The sequence below is a fragment of the Schistocerca cancellata genome, chromosome 1 (assembly GCF_023864275.1).
Source record: "Schistocerca cancellata isolate TAMUIC-IGC-003103 chromosome 1, iqSchCanc2.1, whole genome shotgun sequence".
Lineage (NCBI taxonomy): Eukaryota > Metazoa > Arthropoda > Insecta > Orthoptera > Acrididae > Schistocerca > Schistocerca cancellata.
The window spans coordinates 1,159,030,563-1,159,058,379 of NC_064626.1; the positions used below are offsets into that span (position 1 = coordinate 1,159,030,563).

The 27,817-nt window shown below is 44.5% G+C and overlaps 1 protein-coding gene and 1 non-coding gene across 2 annotated transcripts in view; one reads left to right on the top strand and one right to left on the bottom strand.

The window, feature by feature from the left end:
- Window positions 1–27,817, bottom strand: part of LOC126137422 (tubby-related protein 4) — a 554,251-nt gene that overhangs the window by 173,651 nt on the left and 352,783 nt on the right. The gene's annotated exons all lie outside the window — the stretch shown is intronic.
- On the top strand, window positions 19,876–19,950 carry Trnas-cga (transfer RNA serine (anticodon CGA)). The gene has a single exon. It is a non-coding gene; the product is annotated as a tRNA-Ser (tRNA).

Genomic DNA, 27,817 nt, shown 5'->3' on the forward strand with positions numbered 1-27,817 from the left:
CAGAGATATAGGTCTATAGTTTTGCACATCTGCTCGACGACCCTTCTTGAAGACTGGGACTACCTGTGTTCTTTTCCAATCATTTGGAACCTTCCGTTCCTCTAGAGACTTGCGATACACGGCTGTTAGAAGGGGGGCAAGTTCTTTCGCGTACTTTCCCGAGCATCATGTGGGAAAAGCGAATACCCAGATCTTCCCGTCCAAGCTCTGAGTTCCTTTTATTATGTTGGTCTTTCTAATTCTTATGTGCATCTGTCGTAGCACCTTTCGGTACTGACCTGCCCTTTTTTTCTAATCGCAATGTAGCCTTTGTTTTTCTGGATTCCTATTTTAAAATACTGCTAGAAGAGGAGCAATTCCTTTCGCATAGTCTCTGTAGAATCTCGCATGTATCTGATCCAGTCCAGACGTGTTTCCTGTATCTACATATACATGGCTACTCTGGAAATCACAGGTAAGTGTGTGCTAGAGAGTTCATAGAACAATCTTCACACTAATTCTCCGTTATACCACTCTTCGAACAGACTGCGGAAAAAACTAACACCTGTATCTTCCCGTGCTAGCTCTGATGTCCATTAGTTTATTATAATGACAGTTTCTATGTATGTCGGGGTCAACAAAAATTTTCACATTTGCAGGAGAAAGCTGGTGATTGAAATTTCGTGAGAAGATCCCGTCGCAAAGGAAAACGCCTTTATTTTAATGATTTCCACCCGAAATCCTTAGTCAAATATGACACAAATAGTATATTTTATTTTTTTGTTGAGTACTGCAGCTCTAATTCTTTTGTTTTAAACTGTACTGTGTCCATGACAGGAGAAGGGCTAGGTCATACTGCACCTGAAGTAGCCTTTTTAGTTAATGTAATCAAAATATCAAAATGGTTCTCTAGCTGAGTTTGCAAATGAGAGAGCTACTGACAGGCGTAAAAATGCGAAGGCCAGTCGTGAATCGTGCCTGGTCAACCTAGCAAGTAAGAGCATTGTCCACGTGAGCCCAGGTCCCGGCTTCGAGTCCCGATCTGGCGCCAAGTTTCAACCTTCCAGTGAGTTTCATAATGAAAAACTGTATCACTCACTTTATTTATGACCTGAGTCGTTTCATCAAATATTTAGTTAGATGTTATAATGTAAAAACAATTGCAGAAAAATACTGCCAACAAATTCTGAAGTAGATGTTTCTGTGGATAGGCTATTCTTTTGCTCTCTACAAAATCTTTCTGACGAAGCTAAAGGCAAAAGAATGATCATATTGAAAATACAGACTTTTGCTGTTACAATATTTTCTTTTTTTCATTCCTTTGCATCCATAAAAAGAGAAATATTTAGTGCACACTTACAGAGGTGTGTAGCGCTCATTTCTTCGCTGCACTCGCCCCTTCGTGGAGAAGCGCGCCCTTAATGCAGGAAATAAACATTCAGTTTTCTTTCTTGCAGCAACAGCAACTCGGAAAGTACTTTCGGGATAATTCAGTTTGTGGATAACGGGGAGAGGGTAATCCGCAAGCTCTACGACGCGGTTCAGAATAGCGCGGAATATCCAGCGAATAGAACTAATCCGGAGCACAGCGTAATCGGAACAAATTACCGCCCTGAAGCAGAACTAACTGTAGCTCATCTGGGCGGATATTCCTGTTGATTACGAAACTACTGGAGATGAGGCAAACATATTTTCGCGGAATAAGCGGTTAATTTAGTTCCGGATAATGAGATTGCATGTATCTCTCATGTAAACATGGGTGCTTCCGCAGACTGTAAAATTTCTTTTCTTCTTCTAGTCCACAGATTGTTCTAAACTTACGTAGAGACGGTTTTCAGTTACTCTCCCACACTAATTCACAGCAAATATCAACTTCAATTTCACTAAAAGATAAAAATGAGATGAGATCAAACAAATTCAGTGATATAACTCTCTTTAAGGTCTAACAAAAAATGATACAAGGTGTCAGGTGGTACCTTAATATGCACACGCAACAGTGTATTTATGTTTTTTCTCTGCATCTAACGGTCTTCCCACAAACACGTCACATAATTTACTGCCTGATGTTTTCTGCTTGGTCATAGCTGCACCACTAAGTGGACTACGCCTGTCAGTATAGACTAACCGTTTTGCGTCCACGCGTCCACACTTCAACACCTGACCTACTGCTCAGGGGAAAATAAGCATTATTGGCTTGCTTGCTCTTGCCACATGTACTTGGAAGTACTAACTAAACTAAAAACATGCAACTTCTAATAGCTATAATTATTAGTCTGCAGGTGAAGCAGATACTGAAGTAATGTTGTTCAGTACACTGTCCTCAGTGACCAATAACAATATCAGCACTTATACCCGTCGCACGCTTGTAACGCCGGAAATGCATAGCCTCCTATTTCCATCTATTGTACTATTTTTTTTCCTTGCTTTGTTACCTCAAGATATGACATTTCTGTCTCTTTGTATATTGTAATTGTTTTACTGTTTGTATATATATATTTATACATTTATGTCGATGTATAATTGGTTTGTTTCGTAAATATTATTTGTATTTTTACGCTGGGTCTTGCCTAGGGAAGACTGCTATCGAACGATTACGTCGATAGGTCGTGTGAAGAATCAAAGTGTGTAGGATCTTTGGTAGTGTGAACTCTGCCGCGTGGAGCGCGGGCTGAGCAGAAGGAGTGTGGCGGGAGTAGCGAGTGGAGCAGGTGTGTTGTGTGACGCTCCCGCGAGTTGCCGCGCTTTCGGGGTTTGGCAGCATGTAATTGCGATCGACTTGCGATGATAGTTTCTGACATGGTGTCGCGGACGGGAAACATTAACTAGCGCACATCAAGAGCCCGTTTCGTCTGGTGACCGTGTCGAGAAGAAGGCGCGCCAACATCCAGCTTCTGCAACAGCGACGGCCGACAATGAGTGACTGTCGCCACCTCCTCGACCGACGGCTTCAAACCTTCAATCAACCAACAAGGAAGACTGGACGCACGTAAAGTTCTAGAACTGTATGGCAGACCTCAGCATTTTCAAACTGTTCCATTTTCGTCACTATAATTACAGCAACTTAGCATGAACTTTTGTTGCTCATTGTCCCAATTGCATTACCAAGCAGAGTCCCTTCCTTTTCCGAAATGAACCCGAGTGTCGTTGAAATTCAAACGCCAGCATTAAAGTAATATAGCTAACTCGTTTTCACTGCTTTAATTTCAAAGTTCAATTATGGCATTAATAGCTGGCTACAATATTCAGATTACACAAGCACGAATTAAGAGTGCGAGCTTTGTTACCGTATTTTAGCTTACCTGTGACTGCAGTTCAGCTTGGTACGTACTAAATCTTACTATTGTTAATTGTTCAGAATCATTTAATTCAAGTTCAAAGTTAAATCTCTTATTTCTAAATTGCGTAGATTCAAGTAGCTTTTGAAATGATTGTTGAGGTAGTCCAAGACTAACCGTATTTTACTGAATTTCGATGTGCTTCAGAAAGAAAGCTCACTATTAACTTCAGTCACTAAATTAACTTTCGATTTTCCTGTTTTATTAATTCTTTTGCTAAATTAAGTCAGAGTGTAGCGAAATTTATTACTTCTGACAAACTTTCAGTTTTCACACTACACGTGTCAACCTTCAGTTGCCACGCTTCTAGTGCTAATTATATGTGTAATAACCTTTCTTTTTCAGTTACTATAGTAATTGTCCTTAGGACTGGCGACCGTGATTTCCCCCAAATCTCAAATACCTAATTACCGCTAGTTAATTGTTAACGTAACGGCTGCACATTTACTTTCTTTATTAACTTTACCCCTTTTCAAAATTAATTTCCACCAGTTTCATTAGCACTTTTCCTTTCATTTAGATGTAACTCTTTCCTCCCTCTTTACCGACAGATTAACTTCGGTGACGATTGCTTTTCCAAAACTCCCATTAGGTACATGCAGTTTCATTTTTCACTGTCATTAAGGTCGGTAAGTGAGGGGGAGGTTACACGTGGCGACCGTGACAGGACACTTTGTTCAGATTTGAGGTTGTTCTGGACACGAATTTTGCATTGTGCAAATCTCGTAACAAAGTATTGGTTATGTACAGGCCGTTACGTCGGTGAGAATAAGTAGTGGGAGTAATCCTAATTATATTTGAGATTTGTCATTTATATTGAAAATTATTAAAATGAGTGAAGGCAACAATTACCAAAATTTGGTAGACTTGGATACGGAACAATCGGTCGAACAGTGGGAAACGCGCACCGCGGTACCCATTGTTCAGGGGCAGGCGGCTAGCATGAAAGACGCGACCGCGAAACGCAACAAAGAGCAGAAATGGAATTCCAAACTTTAGAAAATGTTTCGGAATCGGAAGTGAAAATCAAGTCTGAATCCCTTGATGACGAATACGGGGGGACAATTAAAGAGGAAGCCGCTACGGAAGTAAAATCGGTAGTTTCCGGGAATTTAACTGATTTATTGAATGTTTTGATTAACGAAATCAAGAGTCAATCGGCAGAAATTAAAGCTCTGTCTGCCAAGCAAGAAGCTCAGGCTGCCAAGCAAGAAGCTCAGTCTGAAAAAATTGAACGGATGCTAGACAATCAGAACAAAGCTATTAACGTTGTTAACAACAATGTTGGAGTTGTTAACACAAAAGTTGATAAAATTAAAGAAGATGTTGTGATTAATACCGAAATCGGTAATCTTAAACAGGAAATGGTAAGCGTTCAGGCGGAAATTGCGAGCATAAATACTCGTTTTAATTCCGAAATTAGCAGAATCGAGAAAAGTGTAGGGGAAGCAGTTGCTCCGATCATCGAGAATAAGGTGACGGAACAAATTCAATTAGTGAAAAAAGAGGATCAACAGAAGGTGGAAACTCTAAAGGCTTTAGTGTCCGAAGTAGACACTAAAGTGAGGGAGCAGGCTAATACCTGCGAAGAGAAAAAGAGGGAAGTGGAAACGCTTGCGACAACCACTTGCCAAGTAATTACGAGAGTGTCGGAATTAGAAAAGAAACTTGACGAAAAACAGAGCTATGTGCCAATCTGTGCACATAGTTCGGAATTGTTGACGAAAGAGGAGCGGTTCGACCCCTTGAAAAAAGGCGGTATACACGCGACGGATTTCATTAAAAATTGTGAAAGAGTTTTACCCAGATCATGGACTAATGAGAGAAAAATTAATGCGGTTATTGATGTGCTGGCTGGTGATGCCAAGCGTTGGGGCTTAAACCTCAATATTACGAACCTGACTTTTGACGAGTTTAAAAATTTGTTTCTGGCTGAATACTGGTCAGAGCAAAAACAGCAAATTGTCTGGCGCGAATTTGTCGTATCGAGGCCTTTCGATGCGAATTCGCGCGGTTCGATGAGGGACTTTTGTGAGGGCTGGATCCGCAAGTTGGAATATTTGCGTGATCGCCGCACGGAATCCGAAATAGTCTGGGAACTCTACAAGAAGCTTCCAGATGATACAAAACGCTACGTAGGAAGCAATTACAGGACAATCAATGATTTCCTGGAAAGAGTTGAGGACGAGGACAATTGGCGCAATAATCGCGACAGTGGTAGAGGCCGTGGTAACAACAACGGGTACCACCCCAACCATAACAACGATAACCATGGGAATAATGCATACCGCAGCAATAACAATAATGGTTCGGACCGTAATAACAATCGGTACAATGCAAATAATAACAGGAATGACAGAAACCAGTATCATACTAACGTGATACGGGCTTCACAGAATAGTAATAACGCTAGAGGGTGTGATCAGCCGCCTCAGCAGCATCCGGGGAGCGTATCTGCTGGGACGAGACAGGGAAACCATTAGCCGCGCCGGTGAGGGGCCGAGCGGGCGTGGAGAAATTTTGTAGGCCCAATAACAAGAGAAAACCCAGGTGTCGCCGTTATGAAAATTCCGTATGGAATAATCAACGGCGGGAGTGTGTGCCAGTGTTAAGAGAAAAGAGTGCGCCCACAAGTAGTAGATCAGCTGTATACACGGCAGTAGAAAATACATTCGCTGTCAGTGAGAACAATTTAACTAGTGTTCCGGAAATCGATCATAAAGTGGCAGCTGTAATACCCACAGCGGAACTGGAGATTGAGTTTAATAATGATTCACAAGTGTTGAGAGAAGATCAGATGTCGGATAAAACGTCCGTCATCGAGCGAAGGGATGCAGAGAGGGATGAGGTCTGGTTAAGGCAGTTCGGTCGCTTATACGACGAACTAAGAGATTATAGGGGTCTGTATGGGAGAAGCGTTTATGGGGAGCGCGTGCAGGATTTTCCGCGTCTCGTCCCGCAGGAAGATAGTGTTTGTGAAATGATAGAAAGTTCTGGCCCTAATCGGCAGACTTTACTAGAAATAGTTGATGTTAAGGGGGAGCACGAGCAAGATTCGTCGTGTTTCTTCCCGCAAGGGTTGAATGTTGAAGTAGTAACGGAAAGTTCTGGCCCTAACCGGCAGGCCTTACCGAAAGTTGTAGTGGTAGAAGTAGCCGACCCATCCGACGCAAACCTCCAGTTTAAACATTGTGAAAGTATTAAGGAGAAAGATTACGAGAATTTTAGTGGCAGCCGGACACGATTGGTAGAAAAGCACGTAGATTACAGCGTGTATGAGGTTAGGTCTGACGTTATACGGTCGGACGATAGCAGTGGGGGTTGCGCAGATCCAGAGGAAGTAATTGCAGATACTACTGGGCACATTCCTCCAGGTAGATTGGCAGATGAGATCAATCTGGCCAAAGATGAATCAACGAAGGTGACAATTAGTAAATTGATAGCAAAGCGACACTCAATAGTTGACGAGTTAAAGGAAAAGGTTTCGGTATTGGAGGTGAAGCTACAGACTAAGCCTCAGGACAAACGTGTTGAAATTAAAACTGTATGTGAACAGAGGCTGAAAAAGCCGCCAGATAAGCCGGATTTAGGATCAAAGCCGGATGGTTTTTTCTGGAATGACCTGGATATAGACGAGGATTTACTGTGGGAAAATAAAGAATCAGTCGAGGACAAGTGTAGACAGATAGTAGTGTCTGTTAATATGCACGACCTACAACTAAACGTGTTGATTGACACTGGTGCAGAATTGAGTGCTATATCTGGGAAAACATTTGAGTTACTGAAAGACAGACCTGGCATCGTAGTTATGCCAGTAACAGGAGTGAAAATTATCGGTGCTACTGGGAAGGCCAGTAAACCGGTCACAAAACAGATTTTTGTCCACTTCGAGATATGTGGGGCACGATTTGAACAAGAGTTTGTCGTCGTGCCAGACTTGACTACGGAAGTAATTATCGGGTTAGATTGGCTGTTAAAGTACCGTGCAGTGATTAATTGCGAAAGCAAAACTTTGACATGTACGTCACAAGATAAAACAATAGTAGTTAGTTTTGACGAGGCAGGAGACGGTGTGCACAGGCAATACCAGCCTATACACATTGTTAACTGGCCGGATGCTACTGACGTAGGTATGAATTTGAACTACTGTAATGTGAGGAATCTCGGCATTGACAATAGTGTAGAAAGTTTAGTGGAAGAGATAATCAAATTCCCTCCACGGATTGACATTAGTATTGGTGTGAAAAAAGATCGTTTGCGGGAAGTAATGAAGCTAAAAGCCGATGCTCGCATACGTCGTCATGACGCTAAAGCGCGTTTTGCTAAGTTTGCAATCGGAGACTTAGTACTTGTAAAAGCTCATGAGAAATCGAGCAAGATAGACAATGAAATCTCTAAATTTAAGTTTGTTTATAATGGACCATATAAAGTCATTGGTATACCTCACACAAATGCTTATTGCTTAGAGTATCCAAGCTCTGGAAAACGATTAGGTAAACGGAATATTGTAGACTTGAAATTGTACCAACCTAGGATCGATTAATAACACACAATGGGTAACTTGTACAGTATGTAAATATAGAGTGTAAGATTTAAGGATGTGCCATGTTACGATGCTTTTGCCTGACCTAGAGGTCATTAAAGAAGTTGTAATTAATAAGTAATTAATTTTGACTAAATGATTTAAGAGTAACTGATTAGTAATCATCTGAAAAATCCAAGCTGCTAGTTTAAGTTTTCAGCTGAGTCACAGTAGATTAAGGAATGTAAATATGATTTTGTAACTTTCTGTAATATTTCATGAATGTGTGTTTTTATTAGTCATTGCCGATGTACTTAGACGCTGTTTTAAGTTTCAGGCTAGTACATGCGTGTGATGATGGACAGTGTTGAGTTATCCACTGTGATAGTGTTTATGGACTCCTTGAGATTACTCGGGAGTGAGTTTTTCCGAAAGAATTCAGTGAAACGGACGTTCTGGAAACGCCGTTACAAGGGCGAGTGAGATCAAGCGTGCCGCACAGACGGGCGCAACAATACTGGCAAGGCTGAGCCGCTGTCGGCTCTTGTGTCGCTGTCGGCTCTTGTACCGCTGTCGGCATTCTTTGTACTCGTGAGTACGGAATGTGGAGTTGCTTTTCTTCCCGGACAGCTGATGTGAAAGAATTCTGCTGTCAATATTTATGTTTTTTTCGATCTGCTGTATTTTATTTTCTTGTTTAGCGTTAATTGGACATGACGAGAAAATTAATTATGAAAAGGTTACATAAAAATGTGTATTCTATGTAATTAATCATTAGTTTGCGTATTTTGATATACCTGTTTTTTATGACCATGTACTCTGATTAATTTTGCAAATAGTATTCCATTTCTTATAGTGTTACGAATTTTAATGATTTTGGAATAGCTAAACCATTTTCTATGTTTTTTATGAATTTTGATATGTTGTCAACCTGTTTTACTTTGTGCAAGATGACAGAGTGGAATAAGATTAGGAGTATCTCCACTCAATTATTATTGTATAAAAATTGGTTTATGATTAATTAGACGAATGCTAAATTTTTTTGATGTTTTGAGCGTATGCATTTCCGCTGTTTCTTTTTTGGGACATTTTCTGAGTCTGTTTACGTTACACGAACATCCTCAGACAATGTGGGGCACGTGTAACGCCGGAAATGCATAGCCTCCTATTTCCATCTATTGTACTATTTTTTTTTCCTTGCTTTGTTACCTCAAGGTATGACATTTCTGTCTCTTTGTATATTGTAATTGTTTTACTGTTTGTATATATATATTTATACATTTATGTCGATGTATAATTGGTTTGTTTCGTAAATATTATTTGTATTTTTACGCTGGGTCTTGCCTAGGGAAGACTGCTATCGAACGATTACGTCGATAGGTCGTGTGAAGAATCAAAGTGTGTAGGATCTATGGTAGTGTGAACTCTGCCGCGTGGAGCGCGGGCTGAGCAGGAGTGTGGCGGGAGTAGCGAGTGGAGCAGGTGTGTTGTGTGACGCTCCCGCGAGTTGCCGCGCTTTCGGGGTTTGGCAGCATGTAATTGCGATCGACTTGCGATGATAGTTTCTGACATGGTGTTGCGGACGGGAAACATTAACTAGCGCACATCAAGAGCCCGTTTCGTCTGGTGACCGTGTCGAGAAGAAGGCGCGCCAACATCCAGCTTCTGCAACAGCGACGGCCGACAATGAGTGACTGTCGCCACCTCCTCGACCGACGGCTTCAAACCTTCAATCAACCAACAAGGAAGACTGGACGCACGTAAAGTTCTAGAACTGTATGGCAGACCTCAGCATTTTCAAACTGTTCCATTTTCGTCACTATAATTACAGCAACTTAGCATGAACTTTTGTTGCTCATTGTCCCAATTGCATTACCAAGCAGAGTCCCTTCCTTTTCCGAAATGAACCCGAGTGTCGTTGAAATTCAAACGCCAGCATTAAAGTAATATAGCTAACTCGTTTTCACTGCTTTAATTTCAAAGTTCAATTATGGCATTAATAGCTGGCTACAATATTCAGATTACACAAGCACGAATTAAGAGTGCGAGCTTTGTTACCGTATTTTAGCTTACCTGTGACTGCAGTTCAGCTTGGTACGTACTAAATCTTACTATTGTTAATTGTTCAGAATCATTTAATTCAAGTTCAAAGTTAAATCTCTTATTTCTAAATTGCGTAGATTCAAGTAGCTTTTGAAATGATTGTTGAGGTAGTCTAAGACTAACCGTATTTTACTGAATTTCGATGTGCTTCAGAAAGAAAGCTCACTATTAACTTCAGTCACTAAATTAACTTTCGATTTTCCTGTTTTATTAATTCTTTTGCTAAATTAAGTCAGTGTGTAGCGAAATTTATTACTTCTGACAAACTTTCAGTTTTCACACTACACGTGTCAACCTTCAGTTGCCACGCTTCTAGTGCTAATTATATGTGTAATAACCTTTCTTTTTCAGTTACTATAGTAATTGTCCTTAGGACTGGCGACCGTGATTTCCCCCAAATCTCAAATACCTAATTACCGCTAGTTAATTGTTAATGTAACGGCTGCACATTTACTTTCTTTATTAACTTTACCCCTTTTCAAAATTAATTTCCACCAGTTTCATTAGCACTTTTCCTTTCATTTAGATGTAACTCTTTCCTCCCTCTTTACCGACAGATTAACTTCGGTGACGATTGCTTTTCCAAAACTCCCATTAGGTACACGCGGTTTCATTTTTCACTGTCATTAAGGTCGGTAAGTGAGGGGGAGGTTACACGCTGTATAGTAAAAATACACAGAACATGAAATTTTTGTGCTGGTTTGTTGCGACCGTTGATTTGATACTCTGCAAAGGAACTTGTGTCGCCACAGTATCGTGCTTTGATTACAGTGGTTTACACATCTTTCATATTAAAGAATATATTAGATCTCTGGGAAGTCTTTCAGCCAGCATTATGTGGGACAATTATTTTTTTTTTTTACGTCCAACAAACTGCAACAATTCTTCGGATGTCAATGAGCACAACTGATGCACGTGATCAATACAGCGCTGTGACCCTCTTTCATCATGTCCATTCATCAACCATTGTCATGTATTGGTTATCAGATACGCATTGCAGTTTGCCACTGTTTATTTGCTGTACACAATGTCAGACTTATTTTGTGTCTCTCACATGTACTCAATTCCTTAATATGACGACTAGTTAATAAGACCACATGTATGCTAGGCAGGCGATGACGTTTCATTTAGGTGTTTAAGATAGCGTGTGACGATAAAGCCGAAATGAAGATTGCGTAAAATAAGTAAACATTAATCAGATTTGATTCCATAGGGAAACAGTTGTGTCAAGCGACTGTATTTATTTCAGGTAAGTAAGGGCACAACATCCAGTCGCAATTATGTGAACTCTATCTCTTGACATGAATAGTCCAGTTGGAACTATGTGCGTATACAAGTGTTTTTAATTATTACTACATTTACTGCACTGAAGATGGCCACACAGTGACCGAAATCTAGATATGCAATAAAAATCATTCCGACTGATTGCTGTAACTTTAACTGCTGTAAATGAACAGTAATTTACAGTCGAATGGCGGAAATTTCTTTCAAAAAGTTTTACACGACTGCGGTCCACCACAAAGGAAAAAATCAAGTCTAATAGTGTTAGGCGAAACGATCGTGCTGGATACTTCTCAACAGAAATACCTTTTGCCACCCATCGATCTGGAAACAAGCGGTTTCACGTATCTTTTGCTACTGAAGAATTATGAGCCGCATTTCCATTACCTTGAAAACACATCATTTGACGAGTTTTCAAGGGCACATTTTCTACTAACTGTTAACATTCTCTGTTAAGATATGTGCGTACTTTTCCCCGTTGAACGTACCAGCAATGAAATTAGTCAAAATGTATAACACTGTGCTGTCTGTGATAATGCTATTTATTCTGCTACTGGTTTACTATCTTTTGGTTCAAAAAATCGATTTTTTTAAAATTGCATTTTTGGATCCATAAAAGTGTTTAGAATCCACCCCTGAAACGGTTTTTTCGAATACGGAACGGAAATGTTTGTTATTCGCGGTTGAACAAAAAAATGCACCTGCCTGAAATCAACCTTTTTCACGCACCAGTGTTTTTTTTTCTTTCAGAGGACGAGTTATTGTACCGGTGCTTGGGAGGAAACAAACAAAATTAAAATGAAAGTTTGAACGCATGTGTTTGGAAGTTAGCTCCCAAGCATTTGCTTCTGATGCGAAGACTGTGGAGATTGCGACTTTCCTGGCAGTGAGCAGCTTCAAAGAAAGGTATTCAGCAATTCTGTAGACCATGACAACGATGAACGTCACCCTGGGACTGTATTCAACGCAGTTCGCCAAGCATTCGGACGACGACCGGATTCAAGCGGCCGAAAACCGCTTGTCACCGGCCGTACGAGCGGCTCTGAAGCAGCACAGGATGGCCCAGATCGAGCAGAACGCCCTCTATCAGGAAGAGGAAGGAGTAGTTTATGGACGTAGTCAAAAATTCAAACGCGTTTTTCTCAAACTGACGTCTTTTTTATCGGGCGGTATGGTAACTTCAAATCTACTGACCCGATTGGCATGATTCTTTGTTTCCGACGAAGCTAACGAAATTGTCTAGGAGTTGTACTACTTTTATTCCGATCCATCAACTATAAATATCTTTACTTGGCCGATGAAGTCGAAAAATCGATGAAAAAAACCTTATTTTTCTTCAAATGGCTGCCATTTTGTTTGCTATGGACCAGATAATTTAAGTGAGGTACAACTCCTAAAGAATCTTCTATACTTCGCTAATGTCAACTCAATTTCGATTTCAGACGAGCCAGCTGACCTGTGACATACCAAGCGTGGAGTTCTACATCGAAATTTTGTTTCGTTCCGACGGCACTTCCGCCTTTGCTTTTCGACATTTCCGGTCGAAAAAATTCCAGTTTGTAGAGGAAATATCAATAAGCATTTTGACCAAATTAGACATTGATATCTATGACACATCCCAGAAAAAGAATTCTCAAAGAACATGCTTTTTTCGGGCCAAAGATAGTAGACCTCCCCTTAAACCATTTTCAGTGGTCAATGGGCCATCATATTGTAATCTTGCTACAATTTTTCATTTCTGTTGGCAATTATGGTTTTCAATAGTAACGTATGCCAAAGTATGTGTGACATGTGATACATCTACGATAATTTTTCTGGCGTTGAAGATGGTTTAAGACCGAAACCGGTAGCAGGATAAATATCACTATCACAGACAGCACAGTCGTATGCATTTCGTAAAATTCGTACATGCTGTTGACCACCGCCTAAACAAGATGTTCAACGATCACTTGCTGTTCGATTATGCTGTACGGATATGCGAACCGCTCGCGATTGAAACAGAATGAAGCGTAGCACCGTATACCGATCCTGCCTTGGAAGCGGTTAAGTGGGAGATGTGTCTCAGAGCTGGATAGTGACAGATGGTGACGCGAGACTGGACGCGCACGTAGTTTATGTATCAGCCGATAGAGGACAATATTGGATAGGGGACTGATTTAGTTTCGATTGTGCCCACTACAGCGCACTAAAGTAATGGAATGTTTTTCATTAACTATTCTAGAATTTTCATAAAGTGTTATTACGTCTTTTTGTGTAAGTAAAAAGTTATAAATGTGTTTTAGAAGTATGAATGATGCGTGAGTGTGGTTTAAGGTTAATATGAAGATAATTGTTTAAAGAGTTATGTAGTTGGATTTAATGTGGGAACATTTCGAAGAAGTATGGATATGGACAAAAGGGATTTTTGTAGAATAGATTTGTAAAGTAAGTTTATGGTAAACGGAAAGTTAATTCGGGTATAAATAACAATAGTAAATAACTTTATGCACAAGCAAAACTTCAGCATATTAGATAATTACGTCGGTAAAAACTGCAGTCGTTTGGTTTACTATTTTGCGATTGGTTATTGATGAAAAGCGCGGACTGACGCGGGAGAATGTTGTTTTGCTATTGGCTGTTGAGTACACTGACCAATGGTAAAGCAATATTCTTCGCGCGCCTTTCTCTGCTGGTAGAGAAGACTTAGAGTATTCTAGAGAAGAGTGGGAGCCTAGCCATGAAACAGTTTGGACGTGTGTAGTAGTAGTTCCGATGGAAATGATAAGTTGCTGGATCTAGCACTGTTTTATACTTCAAAGCTGTGGAAAAGTGACGCCATAATGATTCCGATGGGCGTGTAGAATTTTCGGAATCTTTAGGTGAATTTTGTGACGAGAAAAGATATATATTCCGCGTGGCGTATAGAGCAAGTCGATGGCTAAAAACTGTGACTGCATTTGGTACCGACAGACTTAATATTTGGCGAGCATTCTCAATCAAAAACAATCAGTATTTTTGTAGCTATTACCTTTTCGGGAAATGCAACACTATAAACTTGCTAACGTGAGTGAAAGGGATTATGAGTGACTGTGTTAAGACTAGCACGGGCTTGGCAGTGATACGTGTTCACCTAAGTTTCAGAATATATTAATTGAGGACAAAATTTCCAAACTTTCATTTGTGTGAAAACTTTCTCCCGAAACGTAGATTAGTGACTTAAATTGCAGCCTGGTTCACGTCGAAGTACAGTAGGTTTCACTCGGCTTTCCTACTGATGATCTGCTAAGACAATGTTCACAGGTAGGTGCAGGTTCGTCGTAAAGGGACGGAAAGAACCGCGCCGCCGCAAGAAGAAGAGGAAAGCGACAGTGGAATACAAAGTACCATCTACCACACACCGTTAGGTGGCTTGCGGAGTATAGATGCAGATTCTAAAACTGACTGACATCAGCGACATACGGGGTGGCTATAATTAAACTTTTAGATGGGAAACTACACTCACGTTCAGAAAAAGGATAACAGCTTGAACGACTAGAGATAGGGCTTTCATATTCGCAGCACATGTACATTAGTACGCTCTGCAGGAATGATCAGCGTTAGAAGCATATCGGTCAGCGGGTTCAAGGTCAACACCGATATCGCCGAGCGAGTTGTCGCTATAAACCGAAGGTAATGAACCAGTGTGATGTCAACAGAGGTGCAGGATGCCTTGCAGACGCATGCGCGAACCGTAACGTCAGATCACTGAGTTTGAAAGAAGACGCATTATTGGCATGAGAGAGAATGCGATGCATCCATCCGAGAAATTTCAGCTCGTGTGGGACGAAGTGTTTCGGAAGTGCTAAAGGTGTGTGCAGAACAGCTCACGGAAGGCCGTAGAACGCGTCGAGATGGCCAGGCCGCACCACCCACACCAGCTCCAGGGAAGATCGACACCCCATCAGAATGGCATTGCAGGACAGATCTGCATCCTCCTCGGCTCTGGAGCAACAGTGGAACAGTGTAATACATCGTACACTATCAGGGGTGATAGTTCGTCACCGTTTATTACGGCATCGGTAACTTGCGCGTCGTCCACTTCTCCGCCTACCCTAGACGAATGTGCAAAAACATGCTAGGCGGTAATGGTGTATGGAACGACATCACTGGGGGCAGGAATGGCCTCAGATAGTGTTTTGGGCGAATCCAAGTTCTGTGTTTCTGAAATGATGGTCGCATTTTGTTTCGCCTCAGACAGGAGGAGCGGCATCACAGTGACTGCATTCACACAAGACACACAGGGCCAACTGGAGGTCGCATGGTGCGGGGTGCTATTGGGTGCAACCGCAAATCACAACTGCTGCCTTTCCAGGACACTGTGAACAGTGTGACATACCTGACTGACAGCCTGCGACCCGTAGCCATACACTTTCTGCAGAACATCCCAGATGCCATTTTTCAACAACACAATGCACGACCACACGTTGCTGCACGAACACATCCCTTCTTGGTGTCGCAGGATGTCAGCCTTTTGCTCTAGCCCGGCAGTTCACCAGCCTTGTCGCCAGTTGAAGTTGTGTGGAATATGGTGAAACCTAACTAACCAATGCCAACCACCACAGATGAACTTTGGAACCAGGTGAATGTAGCGTGAATGGCTATACCATAGAACGCCATCGCGCCTCATACGCGTCGATGCCATCACGCATGGAACAAGCTATCAGGGACCATGCCCGATCCCATGTCTACTAGGCAACAGGACGCATGCTGAATTGAGGTGACTGAAATGCTAATAATTGGAAAATTGGGAAATTTGTGGTAAGGTCCTATGGGACCAAACTGCTGAGGTCATCGGTCCCTAGGCTTACACACTACTACTTAATCTAACTTAAACTAACTTACGCTAAAGACAACTCACACTTCCATGTCCGAGGGAGGACTCGAATCTCCGACGGGGGGAGCCGCGCGGACCGTGACAAGACACCCGCGACCGCGCGGCTACCCCGAGCGACTCCTAATAATTTCTGCAGAAAATACCAATGTACATGTCCTGTGAATATGAACATCCTATCTCGTTCTCGGTGTTCTTGTTTTTTTTCTGAACAGTAGTCTACTTACCGCGTGGATACCCAACTTTACAAGAACGATGTTCACACTGTGCACTACAGGATATGCGTCGTTAACATTGTCAGCATCAAGACCTTCCGTTAGGCGCCCGTACTGGTACGGTGACTTAGGTCTGCCGCAGGGGAGTGACGTAAGACCGTTGCTATTCACAATATATATAAATGACTTTGTGGATAACATCGGAAGTTCACTGAGGCTTTTTGCGGATGATGCTGTAGTATATCGAGAGGTTGTAACAATGGAAAATTGTACTGAAATGCAGGAGGATCTGCAACGAATTGACGCATGGTGCAGGGAATGGCAATTGAATCTCAATGTAGACAAGTGTAATGTGCTGCGAATACATAGAAAGGAAGAGCCTTTATCATTTACCTCCAATATAGCAGGTCGGCAACTGGAAGCAGTTAATTCCATAAATTATCTTGGAGTAGGCATTAGGAGTAATTTAAAATGGAATGATCATATAAAATTAATCGTCGGTTAGCCAGATGGCAGACTGAGATTCATTGGTATAATCCTAAAGAAATGTAATCCGAAAACAAAGGAAGTAGGTTACAGTACACTTGTTCGCCGACTGTTTGAATACTGGTCACCGGTGTGGGATCCGTACCAGGTAGGGTTGATAGAAGTGATAGAGAAGACCCAACGGAGAGCAGCGCGCTTCGTTACAGGCTCATTTAGTAATCGCGAAAGCGTTACGGAGATGATAGATAAACTCCAGTGGAAGAATTTGCAAGAGAGACGCTCAGTAGCCCGGTACGGGCTTTTGTTGAAGTTTCGAGAACATACCTTCACCGAGGAGTCAAACAGTATTTTGCTCGCTCCTACATATATCTGGCGAAGAGACCATGAGGATAAAATCAGAGAGATTAGAGCCCACACAGAAGCGTACAGACAATCCTTCTTTCCACGAAAAATACGAGACTGGAATAGAAGGGAGAACCGATAGAGGTACTCAAGGTACCATCCGCCACACACCATCAAGTAGCTTGCCGAGTATGGATGTTGATGTAGACAAGGTCAGTAGGGCTGTAGTGGTAAAACTGTTTTATAAAAACAACAGCAATAATGTCGCTGCTCTTAATGAGTACCGACGCACGGTCCACGTGGTGACTCGGTTACTCTGTATAACATTTGGAGTAAACAAGTCCTTGGCTGATCGTTCCAAAATGCGTGGCTATCTAGGTCTCAATATTTGAACGCATACGCGTTCTGGCTCTGGGGTTACGTGAAGGATAGGGTTTATCAAGGGGATACTAACATGCTGGAGGTTGAAGATGAGCGTATCGAAGGAGATAGACGACATCCCACCTGAGACATTTCGTGCAGTAGTAGAGCAATCCCTAGTGCGGTTCCAAGGGGTCGTGGATGCAGGTGGTCGTCACACTGAGCAACGTTTGTAGCCTGGAACGTAAACATGGTACCGATCCAACAAATGTTACCATCTTATGCGGAAATTAAAATGTATCTCTTTCAGTGATTCATTTGTTATTTTTCCACCGCATCTCTTTAAAAGTGTTTCCACAACGTTTCGTTATCTTACGACTACTCATTTTTAATGGAGCTCTCTGAAGCAGCAGAAGTTTACTTATAAGCATCCTGTAGATGTACAGTCAAGTAATTCTCTCCGAAAATCCTTTTTGAAAACGGAATAATCTGCTCCTTTTGCTAATAGCTTGGAAAGCTTCGTTGCTCCAGCAACCTGTTGCTAGGGGGGAGGGGGAAAAAGTTCTTACGGTTAATCTATAAGAAATCGTACAAACATCTCGTCAGATCCAGCGGTCTTTCCTCTCTTAATTTCTTTATTCGGCCTTTGTTTGTAATATATTCTGTTGTGTTGGCAGAAGAGTCAACACCGTGTTACTAGAGGAGGCCGAAATGCAGGCGTTTTAGCTCACGCAGGCTGGCGTGAGGAGGGAAGAACTATACTGACGTGAGGTCTGGAACATGACAAGGAATGAGAATTCAGAAAGTGGATGTAATTAGTTTCATACTTAACTTCAATCCATTAATGATGAACGTCACGCTTGAAGGTACATGATTCACAATATCAATCTCAATAGCAACTGAATATGGCGCCTTGCTAGGTCGTAGCAAATGACGTAGCTGAAGGCTATGCTAAACTGTCGTCTCGGCAAATGAGAGCGTATGTAGACAGTGAACCATCGCTAGCAAAGTCGGCTGTACAACTGGGGCGAGTGCTAGAGAGTCTTGACTAGACCTGCCGTGTGGCGGCGCTCGGTCTGCAATCACTGATAGTGGGGACACGCGGGTCCGACATATACTAACGGACCGCGGCCGATTTAAAGGCTACCACCTAGAAAGTGTGGTGTCTGGCAGTGACACCACATATTCCACTTACGATAAGAGGCCAGAGAGAATCTATTAATCATTTTGTAACAGGTAACAAAAATTTGTTTTGTCTTTTTGACAAGTAGGAAGAATTGCTTTTAACGGCGTGTCATTCATTGACCCCTTGTAATATAATTTCGTCGCCCGTCAGGCAGAAACGTTATCGGGGCGCAAGTTGCCGTTAACACTCGGCTGCTCCGGCCTTCTTCCGCGCCTCTGTCGAATTGCTTCGCTGACAGACGCATGAATTTAAACGGAGGCCAGCAGCCGCTCCAGCTCTCAGCCGCCACGAGGAGGGCACATTTATTATTTATGCGACTTTCAAATCGAATATCGACGGCAAAGTTTCCGCAGCTGCGCCACGCTGCGGACGTCATTCCATTAGAATGGCGACCGCCGAACTTGTTCCCTGTGCTGGGAACATCGGCCGCCTTATAGAGCGCTTCACGGCCAGCGCGGAAAACTTGTGCGAGATTGGTTAAGTCTGTTCAGTGGTTTACGCTGTATGTAATACACAGTGCACCAAGCCCTTAGATTGAAACTTACACTGCTCTGAAAAACTTGAAGATAAAGTAACCTAACATCTTAACTACTGGGTGGAAAAGAATGAATGCGGGAGAACATTTTCCTTGAGATCTCCCTGTCGTGCAGAGAAAGCCAACTTCACACTGCGTCAGGTTAGCGGGACTACTGGAACGAATCGGGCTGGCTCCGTCACACGAGGCAGTGGAAGGGACAAACTGCCGTACGGACGACATAGAAATAAGCATACCTGGCGTAGGAAAGCCACTTAAAGATTTGAAAACAAATAAATCACAAGGTCCGGATGGAATCCCACTTCAATGGCCCCTTACCTAGCTTGCATTTATCGTGAATCTCTCACCCAGCACAAAGCCCCAAGCTACTCGAAAAAAGCGCAAGGTGACTCTTGTCACTGGTAGAGCACTTGCCGCGAAAGGCAAAGGTCCCGAGTTCGAGTCTCGGTCCGGCACACAGTTTTAATCTGCCAGTAAGTTTCATATGAGCGCACACTCCGCTTCAGAGTGAAAATCTCATTCTGGAAATATCCCCCAGGCTGTGGCTAAGCCATGTCTCCGCAATATCCTTTCTTTCAGGAGTGCTAGTTCTGCAAGGTTCGCAGGAGAGCTTCTGTTAAGTTTGGAAGGTAGGACACGAGGTACTGGTAGAAGTACAGCTGTGAGGACGAGGCGTGAGTCGTGCTTGGGTAGCTCAGTTGGTAGAGCACTTGCCCGCGAAAGGCAAAGGTCCCGAGTTCGAGTCTCGGTCCGGCATACAGTTTTAATCTGCCAGGAAGTTTCATATCAGCGCACACTCCGCTGCAGAGCGAAAATTCATTCAAGGTGACTCTTGTATATAAGAAGGGTAAAAGAACGGACCCGCAAAATTACAGACCAATATCCCTAACTTCTCTTTACTGCAGAATGCTTGAACACATTGTCAGTTCGAATATGATAAACTTTCTTGAGGCTAAGCAGCGTATGTGCACGAACCACCATGGTTTTAGAAAGCATCGCTCGTGCGAAACTCAGCTTGCCCTTTTCTCACGTATATACTCCAAACAATGGATGAAGGGCAACAGGCAGATTCCATATTTCTGGATTTCCGGAAAACATTTGACACAGTGCCCCATTGAAGGCTGTTAACGAAGGTACGAGCATACGGAATAAGTTCACTGACATGTGAGTGGCTCGAAGACTTATTAAGTAATATAACCCAGTATGTTTTCCTCGGCAACGGCCTTGCCGCAGTGGATACACCGGTTCCCGTGATATCACCGAAGTTAAGCGCTGTAGGGCGTGGTCGGCATTTGGATGGGTGACCATCCAGGCTGCCATGCGCTGTTGCCATTTTTCGGGGTGCACTCAGCCTCGTGATGCCAATTGAGGAGCTACTCGACCGGAGAGTAGCGGCTTCGGTCAAGAATACCATCATCACGACCGGGAGAGCGGTGTGCTGACCCCACGCCCCTCCTATCTGCATCCTCCACTAAGGATGACATGGCGGTCGGATGGTCCCAGTAGGCCACTCGTGGCCTGTAGACGGAGTATGTTGTCCTCGACGGCGAGTATTCGTCAGAGACAAGGGTATCGTCTGGAGTTCCCCAGCGAAATGTGATGGGACCGCTGTTGTTCACTATACCCGTTGGGGGGGGGGGGGGGGGCAGGGGGGGGAGGAGTGTGTGGTTGTTTGCTCATGATGCCGTGGTGTGCGATAAGGTGTCGAAGTTGAGTGACTGTAGGAAGATACAAGACGACTTAGACACGATTCCCAGTTGGTGTTATGAATGGCAGCTAGCCCTAAATGAGGAAAAATGTAAGTTAATGCGTGTGAGTAGAAAGAACGAACCTGTAACGTTCGAATACAGTATTACTAGTCTTCAGCTTGACACAGACAGGTCGTTTAAATATCGTTGCAAAGCGATATGAGGTGGAACGAGCATGTGAAAACTGTGATTGGGAAGGTAAATGATCGACTTCGCATTATTGGGAGAATTTCAGGAAAAAGTGGTTCACATGTAAAGGAAACCGCATATAGCACACTGGTGCGACCCGTTCTTGAGCAATGCTTGAGTGTTTGGGATCCGTACCAGGTCGGGTTGAAGTAAGACATCGAAGCAATTCAGAGGAGGGCTGCTAGACTTGTTTCCGGTTGGTTGGAACAACACGTAAGAGTTACGGAGATGCTTCGGGAACTCAAATGGGAATCCCTGGAGGGAAGACGGCGTTCTTTTTCGAGAAAAACTGTTGAGAAAATTTAGAGAACCGGCGTTTGAAGCTGACTGCCGGACGATTCTGCTCCCGCCAACATACTTCACGCGTAAGGACCACGAAGACAAGATACGAGAAATTAGGGCTCGTACAGAGGCGTACAAGACAGTCGTTTTTCCCTCGCTCTATTTGCGAATGGAACAGGAGGGGAAATAAGTAGCAGCGGTGCAGGGTACTCTCCGCCACGCACCTTGCGGTGGCTTGCAGAGTATCTGTGTAGATGTAGATGTAGAAAAGCCAGTGGGTGTCAATGAACAAACAGTTACTGTGCACTGTGGAGGTGTCAACATCTCCTGTGGACAACATTTGGATGATGTCTCACGGGGAGGAATGATCGGGAAAATAGAAGGAGGATGAAGAGTGATGAATGTAGGCCAGCAGTTTTGTATTGCTCACAGCATTCCTCCACGTGCATGGGGGAGCGTTTCGAACCACAGACACCGCTACCGAAGGAGAGGAGGAGGTGGTCAACTACAGTCAACTGTAGCAGCAGATCACCTCTGAATTATGCAACAGGCACCGACGTCAAACAGCGGGTGCAATTACAGTCACATTTAAGGACTGCAAGGCACGGAGTCTCATGCTCAATGGCACGGCGACAGCACTGGGACGGTCTGTTCACGCGGCTAATACACTCCTGGAAATGGAAAAAAGAACACATTGACACCGGTGTGTCAGACCCACCATACTTGCTCCGGACACTGCGAGAGGGCTGTACAAGCAATGATCACACGCACGGCACAGCGGACACACCAGGAACCGCGGTGTTGGCCGTCGAATGGCGCTAGCTACGCAGCATTTGTGCACCGCCGCCGTCAGTGTCAGCCAGTTTGCCGTGGCATACGGAGCTTCATCGCAGTCTTTAACACTGGTAGCATGCCGCGACAGCGTGGACGTGAACCGTATGTGCAGTTGACGGACTTTGAGCGAGGGCGTATAGTGGGCATGCGGGAGGCCGGGTGGACGTACCGCAGAATTGCTCAACACGTGGGGCGTGAGGTCTCCACAGTACATCGATGTTGTCGCCAGTGGTCGGCGGAAGGTGCACGTGCCCGTCGACCTGGGACCGGACCGCAGCGACGCACGGATGCACGCCAAGACCGTAGGATCCTACGCAGTGCCGTAGGGGACCGCACCGCCACTTCCCAGCAAATTAGGGACACTGTTGCTCCTGGGGTATCGGCGAGGACCATTCGCAACCGTCTCCATGAAGCTGGGCTACGGTCCCGCACACCGTTAGGCCGTCTTCCGCTCACGCCCCAACACCGTGCAGCCCGCCTCCAGTGGTGTCGCGACAGGCGTGAATGGAGGGACGAATGGAGACGTGTCGTCTTCAGCGATGAGAGTCGCTTCTGCCTTGGTGCCAATGATGGTCGTATGCGTGTTTGGCGCCGTGCAGGTGAGCGCCACAATCAGGACTGCATACGACCGAGGCACACAGGGCCAACACCCGGCATCATGGTGTGGGGAGCGATCTCCTACACTGGCCGTACACCACTGGTGATCGTCGAGGGGACACTGAATAGTGCACGGTACATCCAAACCGTCATCGAACCCATCGTTCTACCATTCCTAGACCGGCAAGGGAACTTGCTGTTCCAACAGGACAATGCACGTCCGCATGTATCCCGTGCCACCCAACGTGCTCTGGAAGGTGTAAGTCAACTACCCTGGCCAGCAAGATCTCCGTATCTGTCCCCCATTGAGCATGTTTGGGACTGGATGAAGCGTCGTCTCACGCGGTCTGCACGTCCAGCACGAACGCTGATCCAACTGAGGCGCCAGGTGGAAATGGCATGGCAAGCCGTTCCACAGGACTACATCCAGCATCTCTACGATCGTCTCCATGGGAGAATAGCAGCCTGCATTGCTGCGAAAGGTGGATATACACTGTACTAGTGCCGACATTGTGCATGCTCTGTTGCCTGTGTCTATGTGCCTGTGGTTCTGTCAGTGTGATCATGTGATGTATCTGACCCCAGGAATGTGTCAATAAAGTTTCCCCTTCCTGGGACAATGAATTCACGGTGTTCTTATTTCAATTTCCAGGAGTGTAGTACGTTGTGTTCCGTTGACACCCATGTAGCAGCACCACCGCTCAGGGTAGGGAAAGTTAATTTTGTGCGATATTCGGAGCACTAGTTACAGCCAGATGCAGGCCAGATTGCAGTAAGTTACGCATACCAGCAGTTTCGAAGGCAAATAGAGGCCACAGGGGTGAAGAACTGCCGGAGACAGCGCGCACAGCAGTTTCCATGACGCAAGTCACATGCAGAAGAGGGCCACAGGCCAACCTAACTGTTATGCATACGTGACACGAAGCAAAGCGCTTTTTTTTGAAAAAAAAATTCTTTATTTCAACAACAATAATAATTATACAGCATAACCCACTTCCTTATATGATTAGTGGGTCTTAGTTTGTTTAAATATCAATTGCACCTAATTGTAATTAATTGATTGTGAGCTACAGCTATAACTAATTACAATGGGCAGCTAAATTCTTGCAAGGAATGGTATTTAGTATATAAGATCTTAACTAACTCTACTGACTGCAGCGTTACAATTGTGTCAGATATATATCTATATAAACCTACTTTATTGCCTTGCCCATCGAGCTAACCCTTATGGGCGTGCCCCTGACACTGGGCAGGCCAAGATGTTATTCGCTGCAGGTTCCTAACACTAATTTCCTAATCTAGGTCCTACTAACTAGTTCTAACCTAAGTCAGTTCGGGTGCTTTGTTTTGTCAGTGATATTGTTCCCCAATCCCCCTAGTCCCGCACGTGGCGGATTCCAGACTACTAGGAAGTCGGCCTATCCACGCGCCGGCGGTATAGGAGTAGGGCGCGTGTTTGGTATTTAGTATATCTCCATCTTTACTTTAATTCATGTTAATTTATTTCCCTCGGGTATTCCTTTAGCACTTTTCGTGATACCTCATCTGCTAATTTATTAAGAGTTTGAAAAGTGTCTTGTTGTCTTATTAGTTGGTATGTGTCATAGTCTGGTAATTGTTTCAAATGGCTCTGAGCACTATGGGACTTAACATCTATGGTCATCAGTCCCTGAGAACTTAGAACTACCTAAACCTAACTAACCTAAGGACAGCACACAACACCCAGTCATCACGAGGCAGAGAAAATCCCTGACCCCGCCGGGAATCGAACCTGGGAACCCGGGCGTGGGAAGCGAGAACGCTACCGCACGACCACGAGCTGCGGACGTCAGGTAATTGGAAAAAACAGATGCGTGCACCCGAGTATAAATAGGTGTTGTTTTCTAACGAGAGTCATTCAAGTGTGGCAGCTCTCCTGACGCCGGGGCGTATCACACCGCTGGACTACACGCAGCAACAGACAGGACGCCAGCGTCCCAGTACACAGGCGGGTCGTTGGTTCGAGCCTCGAGGGCCGACACGGGTTCCACAGCTAGCCAGCGGCGGGCCAATCTTCGGCTCGCTACCGTGGGCAGTCGTCTCGGCTCCTAACACACGCCAGAGTCTTCCGAGGCGAGGGCCGCAGATCCGGACGCCGGATCGCGGGCGGTCGTTGCCGCCACGTTCTTAGCTACGCCAGCGAGGAAGAAGCAGCAGCGGGGTCGGCCTACGGCTCCCGGCGGAGCAGAGGGGGAAACAACGAAGGTAGTGGCTGCTGAGTTGGCTGCTGGCACAGTCATCCTGACGTAATCGGAACTCTGCAGCTGGCGTACAAGGCCGGCACGACACAGCATTGCGTTGCACAGACCACTGGGGTACTTCCTTAGCGTTGCAGGGCCCTGTGACACAGACCGAGGTGAACGGAGCGCTGTAGTGGAAGCAAATAAATCATTTGGAAAGTTGTCGCCGAGTTTTAATACGGCACCTCTTGGCACCCACCCACAACAACTGCACATTAACGGCGGCGTTTGATATGGTGGCAAGGACACAAGGTCTGGACCAGCGAGGGTTGAGGGTCCTGTGCTCTCAAATGGTTCAAAGGGCTCTGAACACTATGGGACTTAACATCTATGGTCATCAGTCCCCTAGAACTTAGAGCTACTTAAACCAAACTAACCTAAGGACATCACACAACACCCAGTCATCACGAGGCAGAGAAAATCCCTGACCCCGCTGGGAATCGAACACGGGAACCCGGGTGCGGGAAGCGAGAACGCTACCGCACGACCACGAGCTGCGGACTCATGTGCTGTCAGATGAGAGCAGATTCAGTCTGAGTAGTGATTCTGGATGTATCCTCAAATGGTAAATGGCGGAGACGCGTAATGCACCCAGGCACACTGTCGAACACGATCGTTTTAGTGGTTCGCGTGTTATGGTGTGGTGAGGCATATAGTTGTGTGAACATACTGACCTCCAAATCTTTGATGGTCAGCGTTATTGTGACACAGCACTCCTGCTCCATGTGCGTCTCCTCAGCGGTTCATTAGACCATATTACATGTTTATGAATGACAATGCGCGACCGCATGGAAAGCGCTGTTCGAGGAGCTACAGAACGAGAGGGTTTTTGGCGAATGGATTGGCCTGCCCTATCCCTCGACTTAAATCCCAGCGAGTACTGTGGGATGCGTTGGGCAGACGTATCGCAGCAGGTGCGCATGCACCATCGATCGTCCAGCAGTTGTCAACCGCGCCGATGGAGGAATGGAAAGCCCTACCACGAGAAGTCCTCGCCAACCCTGTGACCAGCACGGGAGCTCGTTGCAGAGCACGCATTGTCGTCCATGGTGATCACACACCCTGCTCCGGCCGCTGTGGCCGAGCGGTTCTAGGCGCTTCACTCCGGAACCGCACTGCTGCTACGGTCGCAGGTTCCAATCCTGCCTTGGGCATGTGTGTGATGACCTTAGGTTTAAGTAGTTCTAAGTCTAGGAGACTGATGACCTCAGATGTTAAGTCCCATAGTGCTTAGAGCCATTTGAACGCACCCTGTTAGGAACCATGTCCTACCGTTTGTGACGTCCGGGGGACTATCATAAATCGCAGTGACTTCAGGGTAATTATTGTCTTTGAATAAAATTGACATTTCTCTTCGTTTCGCTGCGTATTTATTTCAGTTACATTCTGCATTATACTGTAGCACGTTTTTCTGTGTATGGTCCAAGTTTCATCGAGCCATGTTACTTGGCAGCGACACATCATGCGAATGTTACTTTCATCCTTAATTTTTCCACAGACGGTACGAGATCATAAGCTGAATATTTTTGAGATAAGGAAAGAGAGGTCGGAAATGAATATTTCTGGCTGTACGATGCCACACAATAGCAATGCGTGTAAGAAACTGTCAGGGCATACTTCGTCTTGATGTAACTAGATCCAACGCAAGTTTATTCTCATCTCCACTGTTTTTTTCTAACGTCATGTGAGTGAGTTACGAATAAATAGCATAAAATATTATAAGATTCTGAAATAATAATTTTTTCTTTGATATGTAACTGCAGTAGCGGGGGGAGGGGAGTGTGGGGGGACGGTGTGTTAAAAGATGCCGCCATTAGACGATGGAGACACATTCTATGAACACAGTCGGGAAACAATGCAGGAGAGGAGCTGATAGTACCTGTGGGCAGAGCACAGCAACAGAATAAGAGAGCATAAATCTGGCAAGCGAAATTTTCGATTTTACGAAGAACAACGGTGCGAACAAAAAACTGGATTTAGTCCCCTAGAACTGGTACAAGGGGAGATGAGTTTGTTTGTGCAGCTGTACGCTAGCCGGCATGGACCGGCAGACAAAGGCTTCAATAGTAATTTCAGTAATAATAATAACGTAAGGACTTCACCCAAATTTAAACCAAAGTAATTCATGCCACCCATAAGGCGACTTCAGCCAACAAAGTAAATATAAGTGAGAGTATGTGTTGTGTACATAGTTCCGCGTAGTCAGCGCGTACACAACTTTCCCACTAGAGCGCGCCCCGTTAAGCACAACAGCGCAGGCACAGCGCTCGTCCATCTCCGCACTACGAGATGGCGCTGCCATAGAGACGGATCAAATTCTGCTTCCGCCAATCCACGTATTAATATGTAACGCAGCCAATGAGATTGCTGCTAACGTAGAAGCTTTTCTCCTCGCGGATCACACTCGCGCAGTGATAGCTGAACGCGTGAGGTATTATAACGAGTGAATAGACCTCCGATTAGTCAGTCTGCATTTGTCTGCACCAGTCTGTACCAGTCTGCAATAGTCTGTACCAGTCTGTACGAGTTGTACATTTGTCTGTACCAGTCTATAGTCAAGTTTCAGTCTGTTCCTAATAAGATTACCATATTCCTGTACATAACCATGAAGATAAATGTATAGACACTTTTGTCAAGTATCAGAAATATATGTGAGAATAAGATTAACATACCAATACCAAAGGAACTTCAGATT